The 25,266-nt window shown below is 36.0% G+C and overlaps 1 protein-coding gene and 1 long non-coding RNA gene across 2 annotated transcripts in view; one reads left to right on the plus strand and one right to left on the minus strand.

The window, feature by feature from the left end:
* Nucleotides 1-759: 759 nt before the first annotated feature.
* LOC141363196 (uncharacterized) lies at nucleotides 760-15,699 on the minus strand. The gene is made up of 2 exons (XR_012368687.1): nucleotides 14,388-15,699; nucleotides 760-1,239 (listed from the first exon to the last, which is right to left on the minus strand). It is a non-coding gene; the product is annotated as an uncharacterized lncRNA (long non-coding RNA).
* LOC129438718 (leucine-rich repeat and fibronectin type III domain-containing protein 1) overlaps nucleotides 3,878-25,266 on the plus strand; it is a 223,917-nt gene continuing 202,528 nt past the window's right edge. The window contains exon 1 of the mRNA XM_055197575.2: nucleotides 3,878-5,065. The gene's annotated coding sequence lies outside the window, so the exon portion shown is untranslated. The remainder of the gene's footprint in view (nucleotides 5,066-25,266) is intronic.

Below are 25,266 nucleotides of genomic sequence, written 5' to 3' on the forward strand. Positions count from 1 at the left end.
GTATCTATCTATGTATATTTTCAAAAAACTTCCTTGAATTCCCCCCAGATTCACAAACAGATTCAAGGATTTCAAGGACCCGTGCATTCTCCTGCATTCAAGCTGTTTGTCCTAAAAAAAAACTATTCATTTCACATTTCTATTCTTTAGTTTATGAAAAGGCTACAGTATTTATTTGAATTGATGGCATCTTATACTCTTCTTATATTTCAACAAGTGTCTTTCGTCTACTGAGGACTTTCTGTAGAAACGATTAAAAAAAGGTAATACTCAATAATTAAATAATTAATGAGATCATCTGAGCTATGATGAAGCAACATCTAAGCAATAGCATTTTTCTATGGATGAAAAATATTTGCCATTATGTGCATGTTAAATGAACACTATAATGGATTCAGAATGTAACCTTCTATTGGGTTTTCTTCCCTATTTAATATGATGCATTTTTCTGCATAAATAATGTTATCAACAAGGTCTCCATCATATTAAATATAAACGTTTCTACACAAGACACCTAATGAACACACTTTAAAGCTACAGCTTCACTTTTAAGGTGGAAACAACAGCATGTTTAACCATCTGGCTTGTAACATTGTGTTGCAAATGCATATTTAAGTTTTTACTGTGAAAATACATTTCAACGTCAATTGGTGCATTTTTCAGTATGAATGACAGACTGAGTGGCCAGTAGAAGAAAACATGTCAATGTAATAACACGCACACACATACACAACAGACAGAAACCCACAAAGACAGACACACACAGACAAAGATTTAATGTCAGGTTGCTATTGAGGGGACTGAACTTCTAATAGGTTCACGGAAATGTGCCTGGCTTGCGGCTAAAATACTTTAAGGACAATGCAAAAGGGTGAAGCTTGTGAAAAAAGTGCAGCTCATATTTTAAATAAATACATTATGCAAATGGGGCATGTGCAAATGAAATATGGAGAATAAGAGAAATTGCTTTTGAACTTAAATTTCCTCACGTTCACTTATTACTATAATGAAAAACTTCAACTAATATATATTTAACGCTACTAATTGGAGAGCAGGAATGGTTGAGATTTTCCTACAGTGACCATACCTCACATTTCTGTAATGTGAATAGATTTTGTAGATATCACAGATGAAGTTCAGTATAGTAGATGATTATAAAGAATTCTGGCATTGAATCGTCAGTCAGAGCTCGCTGTCCAAGGTCCTGATCATCACCAAACAATGTAGCTCTCCGTGGTCCTGAAATCACAAAAAGCCTCATAAAGAATCATTATAATTCTTTAGATGTGTCAAACGTATTCAGCTTTTTATTGCTTATATTGAGTAAAGTTCGGTTGTCTTTAAGTCACGATGACTGTCAGAGCATTGAACAGTTAGATGAGGCCTTGAGCGCTGTGGAAAATACAGAGGCAGCAAAAGCCCGAGGCCAAATTCTGATTTTTATTTAAACTTGGAAATAAGTGCTTTTTTACTTTTTAAAACCCACATATCTGCTTATTTTGTGAAGAGTCACTGCCACAAAAACTATTTATTGTTCACTGGTCAAATATAAGTAAATGTGTGACTTACAGTACCATTAAAGCTAATTGTAGAGAAGGTCAGATGTATTCACTAAAGCACATAAGTGGGCGGTTTCGGGGACAGGGATTAGACTAGTCCTAGACTAAAATAAAAGTAAGAGCTGTCAAAACTAAAAAAAAAAAACTTGCACTGACATATCTTAATACATCAGTGTCCTTTGTTTTGCCTCAAAATGCACACATGTAATGTTTTTAGCAAGGCATGTTTGTTAAAACTGGTTAAAACCAAGGCCTAGTCCTGGCTTAAGATAATCCGGGAAACCATCCCAAGATCCTCACTAACATTTTCAGATGATCTTTAGAGTTTGTTTATGTAATAAACCAACCCAGTATCATGAAATTACGTACCTATAGTCGTAAATTTGTGTTTTCCATGACACTGACACGCGTGAACATGTCACATTTTTTCTGGTTACGTGTCACTGTCACGTATTTGTTCTCAACTGTTTTCTTACCATTGTCACTTCGATTTAGGGTTAGATTTACATAAAATGACATCCTTACCTAAACCCGACTCTAACCCATAATGCCAGGCGACAATGGTTTAAAAATCATAAAACATAAAAATTAATCATAAAAAAAGGTATAAATCAATGCTTAAAGTGACATCCTAACGCAAACACCAAATCTAATCCTAAACCGAAGGGTTAAATGGTTTGAAAAATAGAGGACATACACATTTTGAAATGTTTAAATAAAATAATGATTTGTTTCAGGAGGACGTTTTACTCATATTGCTGAACCAATAATTAAATAGACCGTTTCAGCAGTAACAACATAAACAAGCGGCTGTCACGGTCCGCACGTAACTTCCGGTAAACGCCGCTAAGAATAAATAACAACAAAGTTCTTTAAACATAGTTTATTTATATAACAAGCAAAAAACCACAACACCACAAAGATTACATAGGAAACCAAATTTTTTTTTATTTTCGACGAGGCATTTGTTCAATAGATCAGTTTAGCAACTAGTCAGACAATTAAAAAAACGAAACCGGAAGTAAAGTTCGGATCCAGACGTGTATCACGTGCGTCCGATGAAACCGTCTATACAATAAAAATAATTTTTACGATTTTTTTTCTTTAATGGTTTGAGGATTTTGCACTCAAATTTATACATACATACAGTACAGCATAAGCACATACAGTATAGAGTCTATTTACAATGCACATCATCTGTGCTGACAGACAATTCATATATGACTCACACATTTCTCTCATTATATTATCTTATTAAAACAAAGAGACTCCGAACTTCTCCTGCATCTAATCATGACAAAACATAAAATCGATGCTTCTCTCAATTTCTTTCATGTAGTTTTTCATTTATCTTCTCATCTTTTCTTACTTTCTATCTCTACACAAGGCCTAAATACATCTGCACATCTGTGAATTCCTGCAGTACGGCTGTGGCATTTGACTGATGGGAGAACAGCGCGTTACTGCATTAGCCACCAAACTCAGTCAAATCATCCCCACCTCCTCTGTCTGAGGAAACAACATTCTGTTCTTCCAGTCTTATTCTGCACACGCAACAGGCAGCGACCTATCCTCTACATGTCATCGCAATCTCCAGCCCTCGAACTGATTTCAGTACTGCAGCTTCTGCAATAAAAAATAATAATGTAGGGGTGTAAAAATGCATCAGTGTGACAATGAAAATTCAATATAGAAATTAACCATCAATCATAATTCCATATATAGTAGCACACACAATTTCACAAATTGATTTCTTCTACAACACTGCAGTGTTCGAATTATGTCAAAGATAATGGGGGGCGGTCCCCTAGCTAAAAGTATAGTTTATTGGGAAAATTGGGACAAATAATGGACAGTATCACTATGTGGCACCCCTAATTTATATTTTTGTGCTTTATAGCCAATTAATAAATTACTTTAAAAAATAACATTTTATAAAAAAAATCAACAATACTTTAATACTGCATGATTTTATTACTTTAATTATGACTTAAAGATGACTTTAATTATACATTTTTCCTAAAATTGCTTAAAACTCTGGTAGTAGATTTGAATTAAATTAATATTTTTGTTGTTACATTTTATAAACATTTTAAACAATCAATGTTTAGAATTACATGTTACTCTTTAAGTTTGGTTAAAAAATAAATCTATTTAATGAAAACGTGCTTGCTATTTAATGGAAAGCTGCCATTGTGACAACTTACCCCAAAGGAAAAGCATGGGTTAATTACCAGACACCAGGTCATTGGGGTTTAATGAAGTGTTTTTTTTCTAAACAATAAAAGTGGGAATGTTAAACAAGTCATTAAAGTTTTTTCCTATACAGACTTTTAAAAAAATTAGAAATATTTAATGGAGCCTGACAGCCCCGGTCTACCTTACATATTTACAGTTGTTACAATATGAGGCCAGCTGATTTTAGGAGCAATAAAGTATAAGTTAGGCATCATAAATTATATTTAAAACATCCGGTTCAATAGGTTTAATATCTGATCTACAAGGCAACAGACAGCACAGCTGCGAGATGCATAAGCGCAAGTGTTTTCACGGGACGCTAAAATTCCGTCATGGGCATGTGTGCGCGCGCGTGCACGTGTCAAGCTCGCGCACCGGAGACAGAGGAGTGTTGTTGGGTTCAGTGTGCTCAGCTCGGCCGTGAGTGGACTGTTACCGAGCTCCGGATGCAATAGGTCAACGGTGCCAAATTATTTTAATTCGGTTTCTGCGCTCGCTCCCGCCAGATACCGATTGCGACCAAAAATAAACCGCCTATTAAAAAAATAAACATGGGCGGGATTCCTTTGGCATCACCGGATCCAAAACGATGAACCTGAGCTACATTTAGCGACACTGCTGTAAATATCCATATTTACATTCGTGCTGAACACTGGAAGATATCGGGGCTTGTTCTGAGGGAGGACCCGCGCTGATAGCGCAGCACGCGCCGGTGTGAATGGACGCATTGTCCTTCTTCTCTCACCCTTCTCCTTCATCTGGACGGATTTTCTCTGCATTTGTCCCTCACGGGGTCTTACTTTCATCTTCGTGTAGTAAATGAGACGGTTTGTTGCTGTTTAACACGGTAACATTGGAGGTCTCCTGAGGCAGTGATGAAGCCCGATCACACGTACGGAGAGATGGACATTCTGAAGCTTTAACATCTCTGGATTGCTCGTGATAACTGTGTTTACTGGGCTTTAAAGGCTTGTTTTGGATTAAATCGTCTATACTGATTATCTGTGGTAAATCGCCAAATCCTGTTTTGGGAGTCGCGCGCGTCTTCGGGACGAGAGTCGTTGCTGGAAATCGGCGTTAAGATACGGGACACATTCTGCATTGTGATGAGATTTCCTAGTTTTTGAAACACACGTATCGTTTTATATAAAAATAAAGATTTTGATAATGAGGTAATGAGACTCTGAAGCTGGAGATTTGGACATCACACCACTGGGGATCTCGTGCGCTTCTCTGAACTTGGAGGCGTTTGATGCTCCGGGACAGAGGTAACGCGCTTCCTTCTGTTATTCTGGTGCATTGAAAGATGATGATGCTGTGAAAGAAAAACATACATTGATCCATAGACACATGCGCTCATATTGTGGAAAACATAATTACCTATTCACCCAAACCTATAAGCGCTTTAAGAAAAGAAAATGGGGGACGTTAAATAATGCGTATTAAATAATAAGCTGGTGTTTGGTAATGTTACAGTATGTTGTTTTGTATTCTGATGCAGTCTGGGATGTGTGGTAAAATACACGTGCGGTCTGTCGCAGGACTCTGTGCGCATTGAAGGGAGGAGAGACATTTTGTAAGAGATGCTTGTAAAAGTAACTCTCAATTGAAGATTATTGTTGTGATTCAGCAGATGCTCTTGGAGGACCCTTGTGTTGTTATGTTGCGTTTTCAGCTTCTAATAGACCCTCAGCAATCCCTCCAGTCATTAACAGCCATTCAACTTTCACTTTATATCTACAGGCCCATTTCTCTGGCATAATAATGTCATTGGTTTCGAGATGGGATGGGACACTTGGAAAACAAATGTGGTTATGTAACGGTGCGGTGGAGGGGCTGTCAAGTTAATGCTCTTTTGGGTGCATTAGGGGTCTTGTTAGCAGGGCAGGTGGGAATTGCTGCATTCATTTAAACACGGTGTGAGGGATGATATAAAGAGAAGCAGTTTTTGGACCGGTGCTGATGCTGTTATTGGGGCGTGTCTGCGGCTGAGAGCACCGCTGCCACTGGGGGCCACTGGCACATAACTCACAGCCAATGAACTGCAAGTCCTTAACAGATCTACAGTGAACCACCATGGCCCTGAAATATACTTGGCTCTTTAGGACACAATAAAAACTGTCCGAATGCTGCTGCAACAATATTGTGCATATTGTATTTTTAAAAGATAAAACAGAAAAGGTGACAGGTATAGTGATCCTTTGAGGTTATCAGGCAAAAATTGATCAGTAAGGTTAACTTTTGGCATTATTTGTTTGTATTTGTCTTTACTGTGATGATAGATAGGAACCAGTTGTTTGCTATTTGTACCATTAACCAAATCCTACCATGCATGCTTTTTTTTGGACATGTACACCAGTATTACCATGGCATTCATGCTACTTTAATCAACTTTTAATATGAGCCTTTGTATATTAATATGGTAATCATTCTGTAGCATGGTATAGTTTATTTTAAGTGATGCCACAGGGCAGTCGAATGCTTTATTCTGTTTCACCGGCATGCATTATTTCCCCCTAAACGCACCTGACCTGTCAAATGTCTTAAAATAGCCACCAGAGCAATGTCTCTGCTTCGCATCGTGCCGCATTACCATCTTGGTTGTGCATTTTTTTAATATAATTCAACGGCCCATTGTCAATTATTATTCCTTATGTAATATTAGCATCTTATATCATGACTGTACTATAGAACAGTCGCGGTTTTTTTTTAATAAGAGTGAAAGTGAAATTTAATTTGATACGGTAAATCATCTGTGCTGTTGAGATTAAACACGAGCTCAATGAGATTCGGTAAGACCCCAGTGCAGTAACTAAAAGTAATATCTGAATACTCGAAACAAAACAGTTTAATTGTTTTAACACATGGTTGGGTAAAATATGGACAAACCCAACCACTGGGTTATGGGTTGTTGTTCCTCAACCATGCATTAAAACAATAAATTTTTACATTGTAGATATAAACTAAATCTGCGGTGTCTCCAGAGTACATATATGTGAAGTTGTAGCTCAAAATAACACAGATAATTTATTATAACATGTTAAAATTGCCACTTTGTATGTGTGAGCAAAAATGTGCCGTTTATGGGTGTGTCATTTAAAATGCAAATGAGCTGATGAAATGCAAACATTGAACGCCATAATGGTTTGTTGAAATTGAAACTCAATTGTGCTGTCAATTATTTTCTCTCTGCACTAAATGGCAGTGCCGTGGTTGGATATTGCAGATTAAGGGGCGGAATTATTTTAATAAGATCCCCTTCTGACATCACAAGGGAAGCCAAATATTAATGACCTATTTTTCACATGCTTGCAGAGAATGGTTTACCAAAACTAAGTTTCTGGGTTGATCTTTCACATTTTCTAGAAGCAGTAGGGACCCAATTATAGTCCTTAAAGGAATATTACATTTTCTTAAAAGAAAAATCCAGATAATTTACTCACCACCATGTCATCCAAAATGTTGATGTCTTTCTTTGTTCAGTCGAGAAGAAATTATGTTTTTTAAGGGAAACATTCCAGGATTTTTCTCATTTTAATGGACTTTAATAGAGCCCAACATTTAATACTTAACTCAACACATAACAGTTTCAAAGGACTATAAACGATCCCAAACGAGGCATAAGGGTCTTATCTAGCAAAACGATTGTCATTTTTGACAATAAAAATAAAAAATATCCACTTTTAAAGCACAACTTCTCGTCTAAATCCGGTCGTGATGCGCCAGCGTGACCCCACGCAATACGTCATGACGTCAAGAGGTCACAGAAGACGAACGCGAAACTCCGCCCCAGTGTTTACAAGTGTGTTGAAAGAGGACCGTTCCGACGTTGTTGTATGTCAACTGATACTAATTAATGTCTTTGTGTCAGTTTATTGTTTACAATGGTCCACAAATGTGCGTTTTATATATGTAACACGTGACCTCCCTACGTCACTACGCATTTACGTGAGGTCGCGCTGGACCGGACCTAAACGAAAAGTTGTGGTTTAAAAGAGCATATTTTTTATTTTTCTTGTCAAAAATGACAATCGTTTTGCTAGATAAGACCCTTATGCCTCGTTTGGGATCGTTTATAGTCCTTTGAAACTCCGTTGAAAAAAACTGTTATGTGTTGAGTTAAGTATTAAATGTTGGGCTCTATTAAAGTCCATTAAAATGAGAAAAATCCTTGAATGTTTTCCTCAAAAAACATAATTTCTTCTCGACTGAACAAAGAAAGACATTAACATTTTGGATGACATGGTGGTGAGTAAATTATCTGGATTTTTCTTTTAAGAAAATGGAATATTCCTTTAAACACGAAAAAGACATATTTTCATGATATGTCCACTTTAAATTCAGATCTGTAAATAATCCTGTTCGTTTTCTCAATAAGGAAATTGATGATTTATGTAAACATATAAACCTTTCATCATAGTCGACACAGATGTTGTTAAACAATGATATAAACTTTCTGTATAAGGCAGAAGTGAGTGTAATTTCAATATAATTTTTAAAATATTGTGTTTATTACCTGGTGATGAATGGCACATAATCCTCTTACCATAAAAAACATAAATCATGTAAAACAGCTTCCACTTCACTGAAGCACCGCAGGTCTCTCTTCATCCTGCAATGAACTTCAAATACACAGTTTTTATTCAGATAATCAAAGATTTATACATCAGTAATCCTGTAATACTGCATTTTAGCGCTGTTTCCAATTTAAATAAAATTCAATCATTGCAGTCTTGTAACTTTATGATTTGATAATAATTTTGCAATGCTATAATTCATCTTCATCGGATTGATTTAGTAGTTCATAGCTTGCAGCTCTTTATTGAAATACCCATTGAAAAGATCACCGCTAAAATGTATCTGCAGCCAAAGTGGGCGGTCTGTGTTGCTTTGTTTTGATTGGAGCGTATCGATAAACCAATTACAAATCCAACTCTGCAGACAAATGGACTTCTAAATGCATAAATCCCTTGTAACATTAGAAATGAAACCGGTTGGTGTGTGCGTTGGTCAGTGGGCTGTAGAAAGACACACACGTCTCATTAGTCACCATTACTGCCCACCAGTCTGCAGTTTGTCTTTACAATTAACGATACTGAGTCACAACACTCACACAAACGCACACAACCCTTTATGATAACGTGTGTATGCGTCTTCTCTATTATTGTAATACTATAATTAGTAAGTAAACTGCAATGTTCGTTCATCCCTCCGAATTTTAACAAAACCATCAAAATAACAATTATGTGATGATTCCCGATTCACCGATTCCATCGCTGTAACACATTTCCAGAAGATCTCTCGTGGATCACACAAATCCATGTTTGGCATGTGTTGATCTTGGAAATGTGACACATATTGACAGCCTGATTAGTGACAGCTGGATTAGTGTGCAGATTATTTGTTCATGCAAAATAAACAGCTTAGTGATCTAAACCATTCTTTGGAGCTGTAATGTGCACTGTAGGTTGGTAAGCGGTATATGCCGTCAGATTTGTCCAGGATGCCGGGGTACACCCCTACTCTTTCTGATATGGATTACGGATTATCCTATTCAGTGGCATGTATATTAGATTTAGTTTTAATGACAAGTGCAATGCTCTGGGCGGCTGACAAATAGAGATAATAATTCTGTTCTCATTGCGGTTGCACATAAACACCTCCTGGGTTTAATAACACACCGCGCTGCTTGTATACTCATCATGTTTAATTCAGATGTGGCACATGTTTCTAACATGGATCTTGGTCGACCGCAACTCAGCATCTGGTCTGAATGTAAGCATGCGTGCAATGCATCCAAGCAGTCATGCATGTTGAAAATCTTCAGGACTTATTGGGTTGTTGTTGGGGTTTTGCTCAGGTTTGGGTTTAATAAAGCCGTGTTGTCTGGTGCCTAAAGTTGTGTAAAGATCACTGAAGTGATATTTAGTTATCAACAATTGGAAATGGGTGAATAAGGATTTTAACGCAACCTGATGTGTACAGCACAGTATGATATACATTGAGCATCATATTAAAGCCGATGGTTGAAGGTAGTGGGCAATAATCCACAATTAGAGAGTTTTGTATTCACGCTGCACATTCACGACGTCTGAAGGGCAGGCATTTATCCTTGTTGGATATTGTCGGTTGATGTATCACAGAATGCTGTAAGCTGTTTTGTGCATGAAGGAAAATCGCTTTAAGCGGCGGATAAGAGGGTGATAATATTGGATAATTCCTGCGGCCTGTGTTAGCATGCGGCATTAGCCGTTTAACAGCACGTGGTTTGCAGTTTGACAGAGAGAGGGATCAGATGGCCGGCAGCCATTAAAACTGAAGTTCAGATGCTATGGGAGAGACTGAGAGCTCGGGATTGATATTCTGAGCGCATGCTTTTAAAATTCCCCGAGGGGAAGTCTGCAACCGGTTGATAACTCGCATGCTGTCAGGCCCTGTCGCCAACGCAAGGAGAAGCTACATGTTTTCGTATAAAACTTCCTTTCAGGAATAATTTAAAAGTTTGGGGGAATTTATTGTACCAGAGGCGGTGAGAGAGAGAGAAGGCATCTAATTAAGACGGAAAAAGACAAAAATATTAACGAGTTGTTTACTAAAGAAAAAAATAAAAGCAGTCAAGAGGGTAACTCCAGAAATGATTTATGTAAGGAATAATTAACAATAGGCCATTAAATAAAAAAAATATAATGCACACCTAAGGTGGTAATGCACAGCGGGTTTGCATTACTTATTTTCTAACAATTTAATGGACCGGAGTCAATTATTCTGCTTATACGGTCACAACACATTATAAGATATTGTTCAGGTGTTTCATTTTATAACATTTAATAGGTTTTTATTCTTAAAATGCTATTGTGAGTAGGACTCATTTTTTTATTGTTCTCATTTCCTTGTTATAGTTTTATATGATCAGAAATTAAGCAAAAACAAATCTGAACAAGCAGTCAATCAGTATTTATTCGCTGGATTAATTTTCTTCCGTTGAATTATTTGATTCATTCTTTTCAATTTCTTTCTTTCGCTAACACGCATATTTATGCTTTATTTATTAAAATGAAATAAACCCATTATTAAAATAAACTTAGCATACTATGACTTTGAACTGTACAGAAAAGCAGAAAAATACAGCAAACATGCAGAACGTTTGTCAATCAAATGAAGCATTCAACAGCTCCATGATATAAATATTTTATTAATTGTGTTGATGCCTATTTTTTGACAATCCAGTGATTACAAAGAAAAGCTTATTTTCATTGTCCATTGAAAAAGAATAGGGGTGTACCTCAGCATCCTAGCCAGATTTGCCCATAGGCATACGCATCATCCCTTTACATGCACATGGCTATATCACTTCCATATGTAAAGTGCTTTAAGCGCTCTATAAATGAAAAATAAGATCACTATTTGTGACCGCTTGCTGGCAAAATTATCAAAAATACTTCAACATTCTCTATTAAAAGAAAAACTTTAAAATGATGTATGATGACAGAGCTACACTTGTTTGAAGTTTACGGAGTCAGCAAAGTCCGTTTTGAGAAAAATCGAGTTAAAGATTTTTGAGGGTTCAAAAGCAAAAGCACTACATCCATACCTTTAAATCACCAGTAAAACTGATAGATTTAGCACACACACAGTCAAAAACAATATATATAGGAAAAATATAAGTTCAACTTTTTTCTTTTATTGTGTGATTGACATTGAGACTACTGTACTCTATGATCTACTGTAATGCAACAGTTAATCAAACATTCACTTAAGACATAACAGATTATATCTGCGTGAATTCTTGTCAAAACAGATATTTTTAAAACTGTGATTGTAAGTGTATATATAGATGGGGGTCGTGTGCTTGCACATATGTGTGCATGCTTTAGATCTGTCAGTCAGCATGAGTAAGATTGATTTCATGTTTTTTTTGAGTTTTTTTTGTGATTGTTGCTAGCAAAAATCCTTAATCTTGCTTGCGGCACGTTTTCTTAAAAAATGAAATGGAATATGCGGGATATTTATGCAATTTTATGCAATGAAATTGCGGGAACCTGCAAAAACTTGCAGATTTTCAATGATGTTCACATCATATAATCACGTCACTTCAAAACGTTCCCACGGCAATGTGGGGATTATGAAATCATGCAAGCCCTGCATATTTTGCTCACGGAAATCTGCAATTTATGCTGCGAAAGTGCGGCGTATTTGAAAAAATGCGGGCCCAGCATAAATATGCAGACTTTTGCTGATTATGCGTTGAAGCATGCGATCGCAAAATTGCATTTTTCTGGTGGGACTTTTAATAACTCTTTAAACATGAAGCAAGTCCTGGACTTTATTTTCTAATTCCTGCATGTTTTAAAACTGAAACCAAAACATCAGACGCACATGGATCCATCTTTGTATACAGGGTCCGAAATTAACTTTTTGGCTCATCTGCCACGGGGACTGGTAGATGAAAAAATCCACCAGCCAAGCATATTTTTTTACCGGCCAGAATAATAAACAGCCTTTTTTTGTCACATGTACATTAATTTCATTTGCTGCATTCATGGCAGGGCTAGCAAAATTTAAAAATCCCTGGTAGCCCTTCGGGCAGGCACTCTTCAGTTTTTGGTAGCCTGAAATGAATGCAAGTAGCCCGAATAAAAAATACATTACTTTTAATGTAGAATATTAAGACAAAACATCTATAAAAACAAAAATAACACATATTAATTTTCAGTACATATCAATCATCAGTACAAATTTTTCTTCTAACCGAAGTGAAATATCTATACATCAGATTCTGAATCTGAAATATTAACTGAAGTCACAGATAAGAAAATGCCACTTGACTTTGTGTGCATATTACAGTCTTATTCAATTTGTTTTACCACGGGACAAATTTTGCCAATACAAAGCCAATAGTGCCTCTAACCACAATGTTTAATCTGCTATTCTTGTTGTTGTTTTGATGCTGTTGTTTTTTTAACAAACAAAAAGATTAGATTTCCATGTAAAATAACTTTTCCTGCTCATCCTCATGCCAGATATACTCACCATTTAAAAGTGGTTTAGTGGGTCACAAAACTCACAGTTTGGATCATCCAGTTACAGATTGGATAATTTTTTCGATCAGAAAAACAGGGGCTGTCGCTTTAAGAGCGATTGTGCACAGAGTCACTCTCTTCACTGGCTGTACAATCTATACTTTAAAGCTTGCTGCGAGAGATTTAATTTTCTTACGTGAGGATAGTAATGACTGACAGGACGAAGTTGGAGGATTTGCCCAACAAATCCATGACAAATCATTACGGATTGCTTCATGTACTGCGTCTTTTCGCGCGATCGCGAAAGTGAAAGTAAAACTCGAGCGTGCGCTCAAACGTAATTTAAATACCCAATGCCTGAATTTCATACACCATTATTACCCATCCAAATCTGTGAAAGAATGCATAAGCATTTTAATATATTTTTTCCTACCTAAAAGTCAAGATAGCCCGACGGGCAGGGCGGGGATGCATTTTGATAGCTAATATGCAGCAGATAGCTGCAGACCGCAAGTTACCTGCAGTACTAGCTAGAAACAGACCGTCTCTAGTGCAAGACTTGGAGCGTAGAGACTTTCTGTGGCTAGCTCACATCGTTCCCAGATTAGTTACTGGCAAACACATTATATTGCATTAATATTTTGGTATGATAATCACCCGCCAGTGTGGCGGGTAGCCTTTTGAATTTAGTCGCCAAACGGAAAATCTACCCGCATTTGGCGCTTGGCGGGTGTTAATTTCGGACCCTGTTTGTATAGGTTAAGCATTTAGGACGATTAGGGCTGGGTATTGATTCAGATGTTCCAGATCGAGCCGATTTTGATTCGCAATCTATCAATTCGATTCTCGATTAAATTTTGATTCTCGGGCGGATTTTTATTTTTTATAGAGATCCCATTCAGAGCGATCTTTAAAACAGACACGGACATGCAGCCGCTTGCCATAGGGCAATACTTTCGGGTTTAAAAAGTTGCGGAAGGGCCACCTGGTGGATAATAGCGGTATTGCGGAAAGCCAGAAATACTCGTCATTGGCGGGGAAGCGTTTTCTCTTGATTGACGAGATATCTCGTCAATGGCGGCAAAAGAGTTAAAGACTTGAATTAGACTTGTAATTAGATTAACGTTAATCTTACGTTCAATGTTTGCAGAAATAAATATGAAAAAAAATCGATCTGTGGCCTTTGAGAATTGATTTTGAATCGACCACGTAAAAAAACTAAACAAAAAACGATTAATCGAAAAATCTATTTTTTTGCCCAGCCCTAAGGATGATACACCTCAACGTACAAACAAAGATCATTTTAGATGTTTAATGACTATTTGGAGCATTGAGATCGCTAGACGATACTTATTTTTATGAAAACCAAATTTCACAAATTCACAAAGTAACTGCTGTTGCGATTTACATACTGCCCCATCTCGGAATGAGAGGAGCAACAGGGAGAAAAACTACAGAAGAATAAAAAATAAAATTAAGACAGCGAAAAAGTGTGCAATAGAGTCACATGACTGTTGTGCTGTGAGGGCAGGCGGTTTACAGGGAGAGCCAATCTGTCTATGAGCCTTACCAATCCACAGGGTGTCACGCCTGTCAAAGATGCCATTCATGTGGAAATCAGCGTGAAGGGAAGAAAAAACTGCTCCGGCTTCGCTTTGACATGTGTCTGTTTCCTTTGGCAAACTAAAGCTACAGGGGAGAAAGAAAGAGAGAGAGACCCCATTTTAGCACGGGTGAGAGAGCCTGCACCCAATTTGCCTCCAATCTGCTGATTTCTACTGAAGAGAAGATGCTTCTGGGCTGAAAATGATTATGAAATAAAAAAAGTTAGCAGTTAAAGAAGTAAAATATTACAAAATAAAAAAGAAAACATTTAGCACTATTTATTAATCACCCACACTTACAACATGTATTAACGCACTAAACAAGACATTTCTGATTCATTTCATGATGACTAAAAACTGACAGTTAGCTAGTGTTGACATAAAGTTGCTGAATAAACTTTCTTTGGTTGCTAAAATATTTTCTCATGGACAACAGCAATGTGTCGTAAGTTTACAGGTGTCCATCTTTTATCCTCCATCATTAAAGTTCCACCTCAAATAATGAACCTGAAATATTAATGTCTCACACACACAAACTTCATAATGTCACATCTGTGACTGAAAACCAGACCTGGAGCTGCCCGATAATGAGACTGATTGAAATATTAAAACAGAAAGAGAAAATGACAGTCACAACAGTACTTCATTTGTGCTTTTATTGTTGTGAACGTTTCAGTTTGAGGTCAGTTCAGGTTCAAACAGAGAAATGAGAAATCTTCAACCTTTGCGGACTGAAAATACTCATTTGATTTGAAACGCTCCTCAGTCTTTCATTTATTCAACCCTCCATCTTCTCATTTTCCAAATGCATGGGGCGTGAATTAGCGACAGATTCTTGAATTAATTCCCATGAAACCCAAATTATTGCACAAGAGCACTCGTTTAAAGAAATATTAATTACACTTCTCGTTTACATCAGAGGCTTTTGAACTCACTGTAACATCAATGAATGTCATTTAAGGATACAAATGACAGTCTTATAGGGTTATAACGTCGTAAACATGCTTTATGAGCCATAAACATGCAAAACAATTCTAGCACAAACGACAAAATATGCAGATGCAGAAACAGACACGCAAACAGACTCACGTCCTCGTGTGTCACCGACTGTGAAAGTTTAGAAGGTCCATCTGTTTCAGACGCAACCTCAGATGGTGTGAACCATAATTTGTTTGACGTCAGAGATTGATTTGTCTAAAAGCTGTTTTATGAATTTGAGTTTATTTACAGTTATTGCCATTATTTACATCACCCACCCTTACAAAAAGCCTTTTTTTACGTATTTCTGTAGGCAGAGGTTAATCAAAAATTCAGAATATTGTCATCATACAGTATACCTGGGAAGTAAAGGGCTGTAGTCCAAACCAGCTGTTCTCTGTAATCCTTAATAGTGAATTTTGTTTAAGGCAGGGTATCTGAAACATTTGTAGTTATGCTGGTTAAAAGTCTCCTCACACATTGATAGCAATCAGTATCTTAAGTTGTTTAAATGTATTTGTAGAAATGTATGTAATCTGTGAAAGGCGTAGGACCAAAAAATGTTCAACCAATCACAGATCTCGGTCCGAACGGACGTTGCCTTTTTTGTCCCTCATCGGTAAGCGTAATCTGAATGCCACCGTGCAGCCTGTTCACGCAGACACCATACGTCATCGGCGCGTTCACGTGCGCTCACCTCCTGCCTGTAAACAGTGAGAATGGCAAACTTTTTTGGTGAATTGACAACCTGCACAGGAACCACAAAACGAAAGACATCTTTTATAACAACAACAGCAAAAAACTGCCTAGATCAGCAAAGAGCAAAAACCCAAATGAACATCGGTAACTTTACTGCTTTACCACGAGATGCAAACAGCTGCAGGATGCAAAGGGTCTGAAAGGGTCGTTGAACTGTTTATTTTGGTAAGGTAGGTACGCGATATGTTTGTAATGAGATGGATTAAGATATTCTACTTTGATGAAACATTGTGTTGCTTATAAGGGTGTCACGATTTCGATTTTAAATCGAAATCGATCGAAATTAAGTCACAACCTCGAACTTCAAATTAAAAAATTGGATCGTCGATGCTGCCACGCCCCCATGTCACGTCCGGTCGGCTTGCCAAGCGGGGGAAAATAAACTCTCAGAAGTGCCTTTAAAAACATCCATCAAGCGGAACGCGATTTATATTTTAAACACGAGGGATGTATTGCTCCATGAAATGCATATTATAAACAGGATTACTACCTAGTGATCTGCCTTCGGACAGAGCGCAGCTCTCTGCACGTGCACGAGAGAGCCGCCAAGATGCAGCAGGTTTACTTTTAAACAAAAGGTATAGTTTGCCTCAGCTCGCATGAAACGCATATAACTGAACAAATACGTAAGGATTATTACTTTAGTTTATGTTTAGACTTTGGACAGATGCGAGATGCGCATGCACGTGAGACAGAGAGAAGCGCAGCTGCTTATGACGCACCGGTTTTAGTTCAGATAATAGGAGTCCAAGACGCGCGCATTGGTCTATCTGCGTGCAAGAAGGAATTCTCTCTCTACAAGCTCTCTCGCGTAAAGTAAAGCCCACAAACCCCCATGCGAGGAAAAGCACGCAATGTGCATGTTAATGTGAAACTATAATAATAATAATAAAGGCATATATTTTTTTGTCTTATAAAAATCATTTAAAAATCGAGAATCGAATTGAATCGTGACATCAGAATCGAAAATGTAATCGAATCGAGGATTTGGAGAATCGTGACACCCCTAGTTGCTTATGAAATTTTTGTTCGATTAGCGTAACGATATAGTTACTACGTCTACACGACCGAAAGTGTGCTTTAACTAATTCAGATGTAAACCAGTTGTTTATGTTGGTTATTTTGGTAATGTTATTCACTTTGTACTGCACTGGTGAATGAGACATGAGATGTGGACGTCTGATCTGTGTGTGTTCATGTGTTTTGAAAGAGGCGTGACTTTGGATGGCGATTTGAATGGAGGGTGGGATCGTGATTTCATTGCTAGTCAGCTACCGTTAGCATTTTTCAAAATGTGATACCCTACCTTTAAAGAAAATATATCGCTTGCCATTGAACTTTGATCTTTATAATTTTGCATGCATTATTTATGCTCTAACAGCAACATTACACACCAACTAAAGTTTGAAAAATGGGATCAGGAAAAATGGCACCTTTAATTTATCATAAATTGTGTGTAATTAAACCTCAGAGAAATAAGGCTGCTAACCAACAGCACTGCAATGTATCAGTTAATATGTCTTGTTTAATTAAAATTTGAGAGTTTGAGATTGTTTTATGTCATTAATTTTCTTGGGGGGGGGGTGCCAAGGGATGTACACAACACAGGAAAGGGGGCACACCCAAAAGCTTGAGAACCACTGGTTTAACTAAAATAACCATGTTTTTTGGTTGAACTGTGGTTAAACCATGGTTAATTTTTTGTAAGGGTTGCTATCTCTTAGGGGTGTAACAATAAATCGATATGGATCGATACATCTATTTTATTTCTAATAATCCGATGCATCAATGTAATAACGTAAAAAATCGATTTGAGGTAACTTTATTTTGACACTTTCCACGTCTTCATTCCTTGGTGTAACGTCCATCTACGCTTTCCGCCAAAGCGAGCATTTTTGTTTATTTTCATCTTCTAGTGTTAGTAAGTGAATGCGATGCAGCAACAAAGCGGTTGTAGCAGCGAAAACACAGCGAAAGAGACAGAAGACGAGTGTGTGTTATGCACAGCAGGTGATATTGTCCATGCAAAACGCAGTGTCCTCTCTCCTGAACATGTTGATAAGTTGATTTTTTTTTAAAGAAAAATCTCTCAAAAGAGACCACTGCACCTCTGGTTTAACTGTTAGATCTGATGTTGTGTGACAGATCAAATGCTTAAGGTTTAGCTTTATTTTTTATACTAATTTATTTTTCAATTTAATATTTTTGTCAAAAATGTTAATATTATATATTTTGAATTGTTGATACATCCCTCTGTCATCTGTGTGCGTGCACGTAAGCGCTGGAGCGCACTGCGACGCTTCGATAGCATTTAGCAAGTTTGGTGGTACAAAATAAAACGTAGCGCTTTTCTAAGCGGATTTAAAAGAGGAACTATATTTTATGGCGTAATAGCACTTTTGGGAGTACTTTGACTCGCCTGAAAAGTCCGCTCCCCTTCTCACTCTCATAATGGGAGAGGGAGGGTGTTACTGCGCCGAGTCCAAGTACTCCCAAAAGTGCTATTACGCCATAAAATGTAGCTCCTCTTTTAAATCCGCTTAGAAAAGCGCTACGTTTTATTTTGTACCACCAAACTTGCTCGTATAACTACTCGTCTTAAATAGGAAAAACGTTGATGTGTTTGGTCACTTCGAACTTTATCTCTAAATGGTACCATCGAATGAATGGGGCTAAGCTAAATGCTATCGAAGCTCGCAGTGCGCTCCAGCGCTTACGTGCACGGACACAGATGATAGAGGGATGTATCAACAATTCTTAGTTAAGGTAATAACATATTTTAATATTGAAAATGAGTAGACTATTCCTTTAACTAGGCACGTAATATAAAAATAATAATATCGATAAATTAATCGAATCAGACCGAATCGTAACCGCATCGAAGATGTGCCTTATATATTGTCAAAAATCTCATAGCTGGCGGAGAAAATCGGTTTTGTATCGAATCGTAATGAACTGTCCGATTTACACCCCTACTATCTTTCAGGATCCCAGTCAGTCTGCCTGCCTGTTTTCCCTGTCATCTCCCCATGGACTCCAGTTCCTAGCATCCTCACTTTCCTACACCTGCTCCTCATCTCCAATCATTGTCACCTGTCAACCATAACCCTGATCAGCTCAATTATTTAAGCTCACTGCGTTTTCTCCATTGTTGTCCGGTCTACATGTTATTAAGATGTTTAAGTGTTTGACGTGCCGAGCCTGGAATTCCCTCGTCTCCATCGTCCTTCACCAAACACATTGTTACACTATCAAATATCCCAAAAAATCTGAATCAATGTCATAATCGAAAACTTTTAATCAAACGGTCTGATGCTGACTTTAACATTTAAATAAACCTGACCAACACTAGCGTTAAAGTCACTTTAAATTGACTACAGACCTGGCAGAACATGCATATTAAACTGATCATATTTCAGAGCTACATTAATTTGAAAACTGGTCAATCTTAGCAAAACTAATTCCACTTACACCTGAAAGAGTCGAGTCGAGGTGGGATGTGTAATGAGCCGAGTGACAGCTGAATACTGAATAGTAATTTTTTCTATAAAAAGCTTTGTAAAGCGCAGGCTTTAAATACCAGCAGTCATGAAACGAATTACATACATCAATTAAAAAATCTCATGCTGGTTAACAGCGATAACAGAGTTTACATTGTCTGTAGCCGATCCATGATGATCACTTATGGTCATTATTTTGTCAAAGTTTATAAAATGTAGAATGTTGAATAGATGAATTAACAGCTGGTGGTATTGATTAAAATGGTATGCCAAAGTCCATTTAAACATCTATAAATGCATATGATATCCCATACATAGTGCTTTACTGTTAAAATACTGCATCTGCCATGTTTTAGTGGTTACAAAATTCCAGAAATTTTCAAGGCTGGAAACTTTCCATGGGAATTAATGGGAATAAACCGGGAATTGGGAACGTAAATGTAGTTAAAAAATCTTGCAGCATAATTTTGTTTGAAACAAGAAGACTGAATTCAATTTCAGTTTAATGTCTACTCTGAAAATTTACCGGAAACTTTCCGCCTCTTTGCAACCCTACGAGTGAGCCGTATGTCTTTTGACCAATGATGTAATCAAAACAACTGCGACCCTAATTCACTTATGCATTATTTAACAAGTACAATTAAATAACTAACACAGTTCTTGGTACCTAAATCACTTAAAGAGCTGCCTGGTTTATAGATTTATGGTATTTTTATTATATTCACTTTTTTGAATAGTGGCTCCTCAGCTCAAGTAGCCTCATGGGAGAGTAAAGTGGACATTAAGTGCACACGTAAAAATCTAGCGGGGAGGTTGTAGGTCATCCGGGTACTTTTGTCTACAGTTGTTTGCTAACTATGAATTTGGACCTACTACAGTACTCACCTCGCAAACTGACTTTCACCTATTTCACCTAATTTAAACATGCATGCATACACTAGATGGACAGTAAGTTTATAAAAGAGTAAGAATTAAACTGTTTACATGCAGTAAAACATTAAAATCATAGTACAGTACTTAATTACGTCATGACAGAGATGATCCATCATGCTGATGTTTTCTAATGTTTCTCTCCTAGCCTGGTTTTCAGCACAGTCCCAGGGCACTAAAGAAATAACCATTGTTGTTTCTTAACAACTTGCCATCTGGATCACGCAGGGCTAAACTAATGGTTGAAGTGATTATGTTTTGCCCACTATCTTCCAGGCTAAGTACGCGATTCATCAGCCAGTGACAAACCTACACAGTGTTTTTGTTTGATGAATAAGTTTTTAATGTTCATCTAGTGCTGAGCCATTAAAAATCTGCTCTCTCCACACTCTTATGCTCCTTCAGTGCCTGACTTAACACGTCTAGACTCCAATCGATGCTAGTTTTAGACCTAAGAGCACCTGCCAATGAAATCAATATCAGGACTTGAGCTGAGTGCACATTTGTGAGGATTTGCTCTGTGGCACACGGCTTACACTCAACCGGTCACCCGCAGGCGCGGACAAAATGTGCTGCAAGTTAACAACTGGATGCTTTTCAACCACGAGCTGAAATTCGAATTGAATCAGTCACACCCTATGAGACAATGAAGTGTAATTTAAAATGGAATGACATCAAAAAATTAAGTGAATTACAATTTACCCCTGTGCATTGTTCAAATTTTCTACCTTTAGTGTTGTTGGATGAAAACATCCACTAAATTAAACAGCTAAAAAAATGTATTTCCGGTTTTTTTTTTTTTACATAAATCTGTTAAATCAACCTCAGTACTGATCAAAACCACCAAATCATGGTTTTAACTCTTTAATTGCCAAGTTTATAAGTGGTGTCACTAATTTGGGGAAAACACACACAAAATGACAGATTTTCAATATAAAAAGTGATTATAAACTGGATTTTTGTTTACCTTTTTCACAGTCTTGGACATGTCAAAGATTGGTAAAAACATTGGCTTTGATGCATTTTTAGTTTTTGTGCAGCATCAGATTACATTTTTTCTCCCTCATTTATTTTTAGTGGCTGTTTTTGTCCCATTGACTTTCATTATAACCACATATTTTGATTGCAGAGCTATGACACGTTATTATCATGCATTTTTGAATGTTGGTGTTTTTCTTTTGCTATTTTTTTGGCTCTTTTCCTAGATTAACAGATTTATGAAAAAAATTGGAGAAAATATTCACCTGATACATTTTTATAGCCGTTGAATTTAGTGGATGTTGTCATCCACTAACAACACGAAAGGGTAGTAAATTTGCCCACGGTATATCGTTGAGTTTTTGAAAAATTTCAAAGAATTTTCTTAAAATATATGTAAATATAAGATTTACCACCAAAAAATCATTCAATTTGCTAAAACAGAGAGAAAGTTGTCACCAATTTAAGAATAAAAAAAACCTCTAGTGGATGAAAACATTCCCAACAACACATATGGCTTAAAGAAACTGAACACACAATAGATATTTATCCAGCACGAGTTTTGGTACAAATACATAAAATGTACATTGCTTAACAAATTTATTAAATCACATATTTGTGTCAAAGGTCATTCAGCATCATGAAGTGATTAAATGTGGACTCTTTCCTTTTCGAGTTCTTGATGTTTCATTGTTAATTTTTTTACAGAAGTGAAGAATGTCAAATTAAATTCATATTTGTAAAGCCAAATTTGAGTCGGCACATTCAACGTCTCTCAGAAGTCAAAAATGAATCAAGTGTTTCATTTAACCAACTAATTTTTCTATTAAGAACTAAAAAAATTTAATTGGGCATCTGAATAAAATAATAATAATAATAATAATAATGCTTTCATATTTTTCAGCCTTTCTTTTAACACATTTAAAATTTCATGGATAACAAAAATTATATTAGCATTAAATGTACTACTGTGACTAAAGATCTTACATAAACTATTGGATTAAACATTACAGAAACATAAACATATCATTTTTGGTAATCGGTTAGTTTAGGACAGCTCTGACACAAAACTTCTATTGGGTGCTGGTCTAATACATAAATTGTATATTACGTATATTTGTATATATTATGTATTGTATATTATTTACTTTTTATACCACGGGTCTGTTGAATGCTGTATTCTGGTTGAGAAATGTTCCATGGGTATGCATTATTTTTTGATAACCGCACACCTAACTTGTCAAAAATAGTCCTAAAAATCCGAATATGTCCTAAAAATAGCCACCAGAGCAATGTTTGGTGAAACCATGGTATAAAAGGAATAATTGACGATGGGCCATTGAATTATAAGAAAATAATGCACATATTACATATTTTACTGTATATTATTTACTTTATATTGTACTGTATACTGTATATTATTTAAAAAAAAAAGTATAATCAGCTTTTTGAAAAAAAGTCACATGAACAAACCAAAAACACATCTTGTCGCTTCCACTTGTTGAAAAAATGTTGACAGCAGCATGATCTGATGGCAATATCTTTAAACTATTAAAGTATTCAGGTAATCGAGCTAGATGGTTTTTTTTTTTTCATTTATTTTGCTTTAGTATCCAAATGTCAGTGAGAATTTGAAAAATACTTAAACTACAAAATATTATTCTGTATGTGGTAGCTTCTTCGAATGCATCTTAGGTAGGGGTGGGCGATATGACCAAAATCTTCTATCACGATTTTATATCATGATAACGATATGTATCACGGTGGAGGTTTTTTATGTTTTAATAAGGTTTTTGTGTTATTAAAATCTTTAATACCATAGAAATGTTCAAAATTCTCACAAAAACCTTATACAAGCATAAAAAGAAGATAAAAACAAACAAAACTCAAGCTCTCTGAAGATAAACAGACATTGATAAAAGAATGATAATAAATAATTATGTATATATATATATATATACATATATATATATATATATATATATATATATATACACATATATATATATATATATATATATATATATATATATATATATATATACATACATATATATATATATATATATATATATATATATATATATATATATATATATATATATATATATATATATATATATATATATATACATATATATATATACTAGGGCTGTCAATAGATTAAAATATTTAATCGCAATTAATCGCATGATTTCATGAGTTAACTCGTGATTAATCGCAAATTAATCGCACATTTTTATCTGTTCTAAATTTACCTAAATGTAACACTTTTTAAGTTTTTAATGCTCTAATCAGCCTGGATTTGGATAATATATATGCTATATGCAAATGTATGTCTACAACAGCCTGTTTACATTTTCAACAGAACCATCAGCCATAGTTTTATACATGTTTTTGCCTTTAGAAGACTTTGTTCTTTCTCCATTTCTGTTTGCTGCTGCGTCATTTGTGACCTGTGCTGGCAAATTGAGTTGGGATGAGCAAATTTTCAAAAATGTGTAATTTATATTTTAACATTCTCTATTAAAAAAAACTTCAAAACAATTGGAACAATTGTTGGATTCTGACAAAGCATGACAGAACTATACCTGTTAACGCAGAGCAAAAACAATATCTGTTTTTCTTTTATTGTTTAATTTTGACATTGGGACTGACCACTTTAAGATACTGTAGGTCTGATAATGCAAGGGTTTAATATAATGACACAACAGATACTTTTCCTTAACAGTTAACCAAACATTCACTTCAGATATAACAGATTATAGGTCATACCTGCCTGAATTCTTGTCAAAACAGATATTTTTAAAACTGTAATTTTGTTTTGTCTATATATATCAGGGTCACGCACTCGCATGTTTGTGTGCATGCGCTTCAGACGTCTGCGTCAGACATCGCTTTTGAGCCTTGTCACTCTTAATAACTCTTTTAACATCAATCAGATCCCGAACTTTATCTCTCTTAATAATTATTTTAACATCAAGAAAGTCCTGCAGTCTATTTTCTATAATTTCTGAATGCTTTAAAAACGAAACTAAAAAGTGAAAGAAGACGCATCTTTGCTTTATATGGATTTGGGACGGTACACCTCACAGAAAACGTGCAGATAAAGAAAACTGCACGTGCAGAAAACGTGCATTTTAAATGTTTAATGACCATTTACAGCATTGGATTCGCTAGACGAGAGCTTAATGTTCTTATTTTTATAAAAAAGCTCCGACTCATCTAGACCGCGCCGGTCACTTGCTGCTTCTCAATTCATCCAGCTGTGGGTCAAACAGAAATTGCGTGTTTCTTTAATCGCGCGTTAATAAAATTAGTGCCGTTAAAATTAATTTGCGTTAACGCGTTATTAACGCGTTTATTTTGACAGCCCTAATATATACATATATATATATATATATATATATATATATATATATATATATATATATATATATATATATATATATATATATATATATATTTTTTTTTATTTAAGGTAGAAAAGTGATTTAGTCAAGAGCAGTGAGAGATTTTCTTTTAATGCTGTTTCATGAAAACGAGTGAAAGACAGGAGCAAAATTAGGTAACTTCCCCTTTAAGACCGGATCCAATATACTGTTACACATGCGTTTTCTCTTTTAGCCGTTTACCTTCTCTTCAGCCCTAAATGGTCGTGTTCATGAAAATACTTGCAAATTTTGACACATATATGCAT

Source organism: Misgurnus anguillicaudatus, unplaced genomic scaffold (genome assembly GCF_027580225.2).
Source record: "Misgurnus anguillicaudatus unplaced genomic scaffold, ASM2758022v2 HiC_scaffold_33, whole genome shotgun sequence".
Taxonomy (NCBI): domain Eukaryota; kingdom Metazoa; phylum Chordata; class Actinopteri; order Cypriniformes; family Cobitidae; genus Misgurnus; species Misgurnus anguillicaudatus.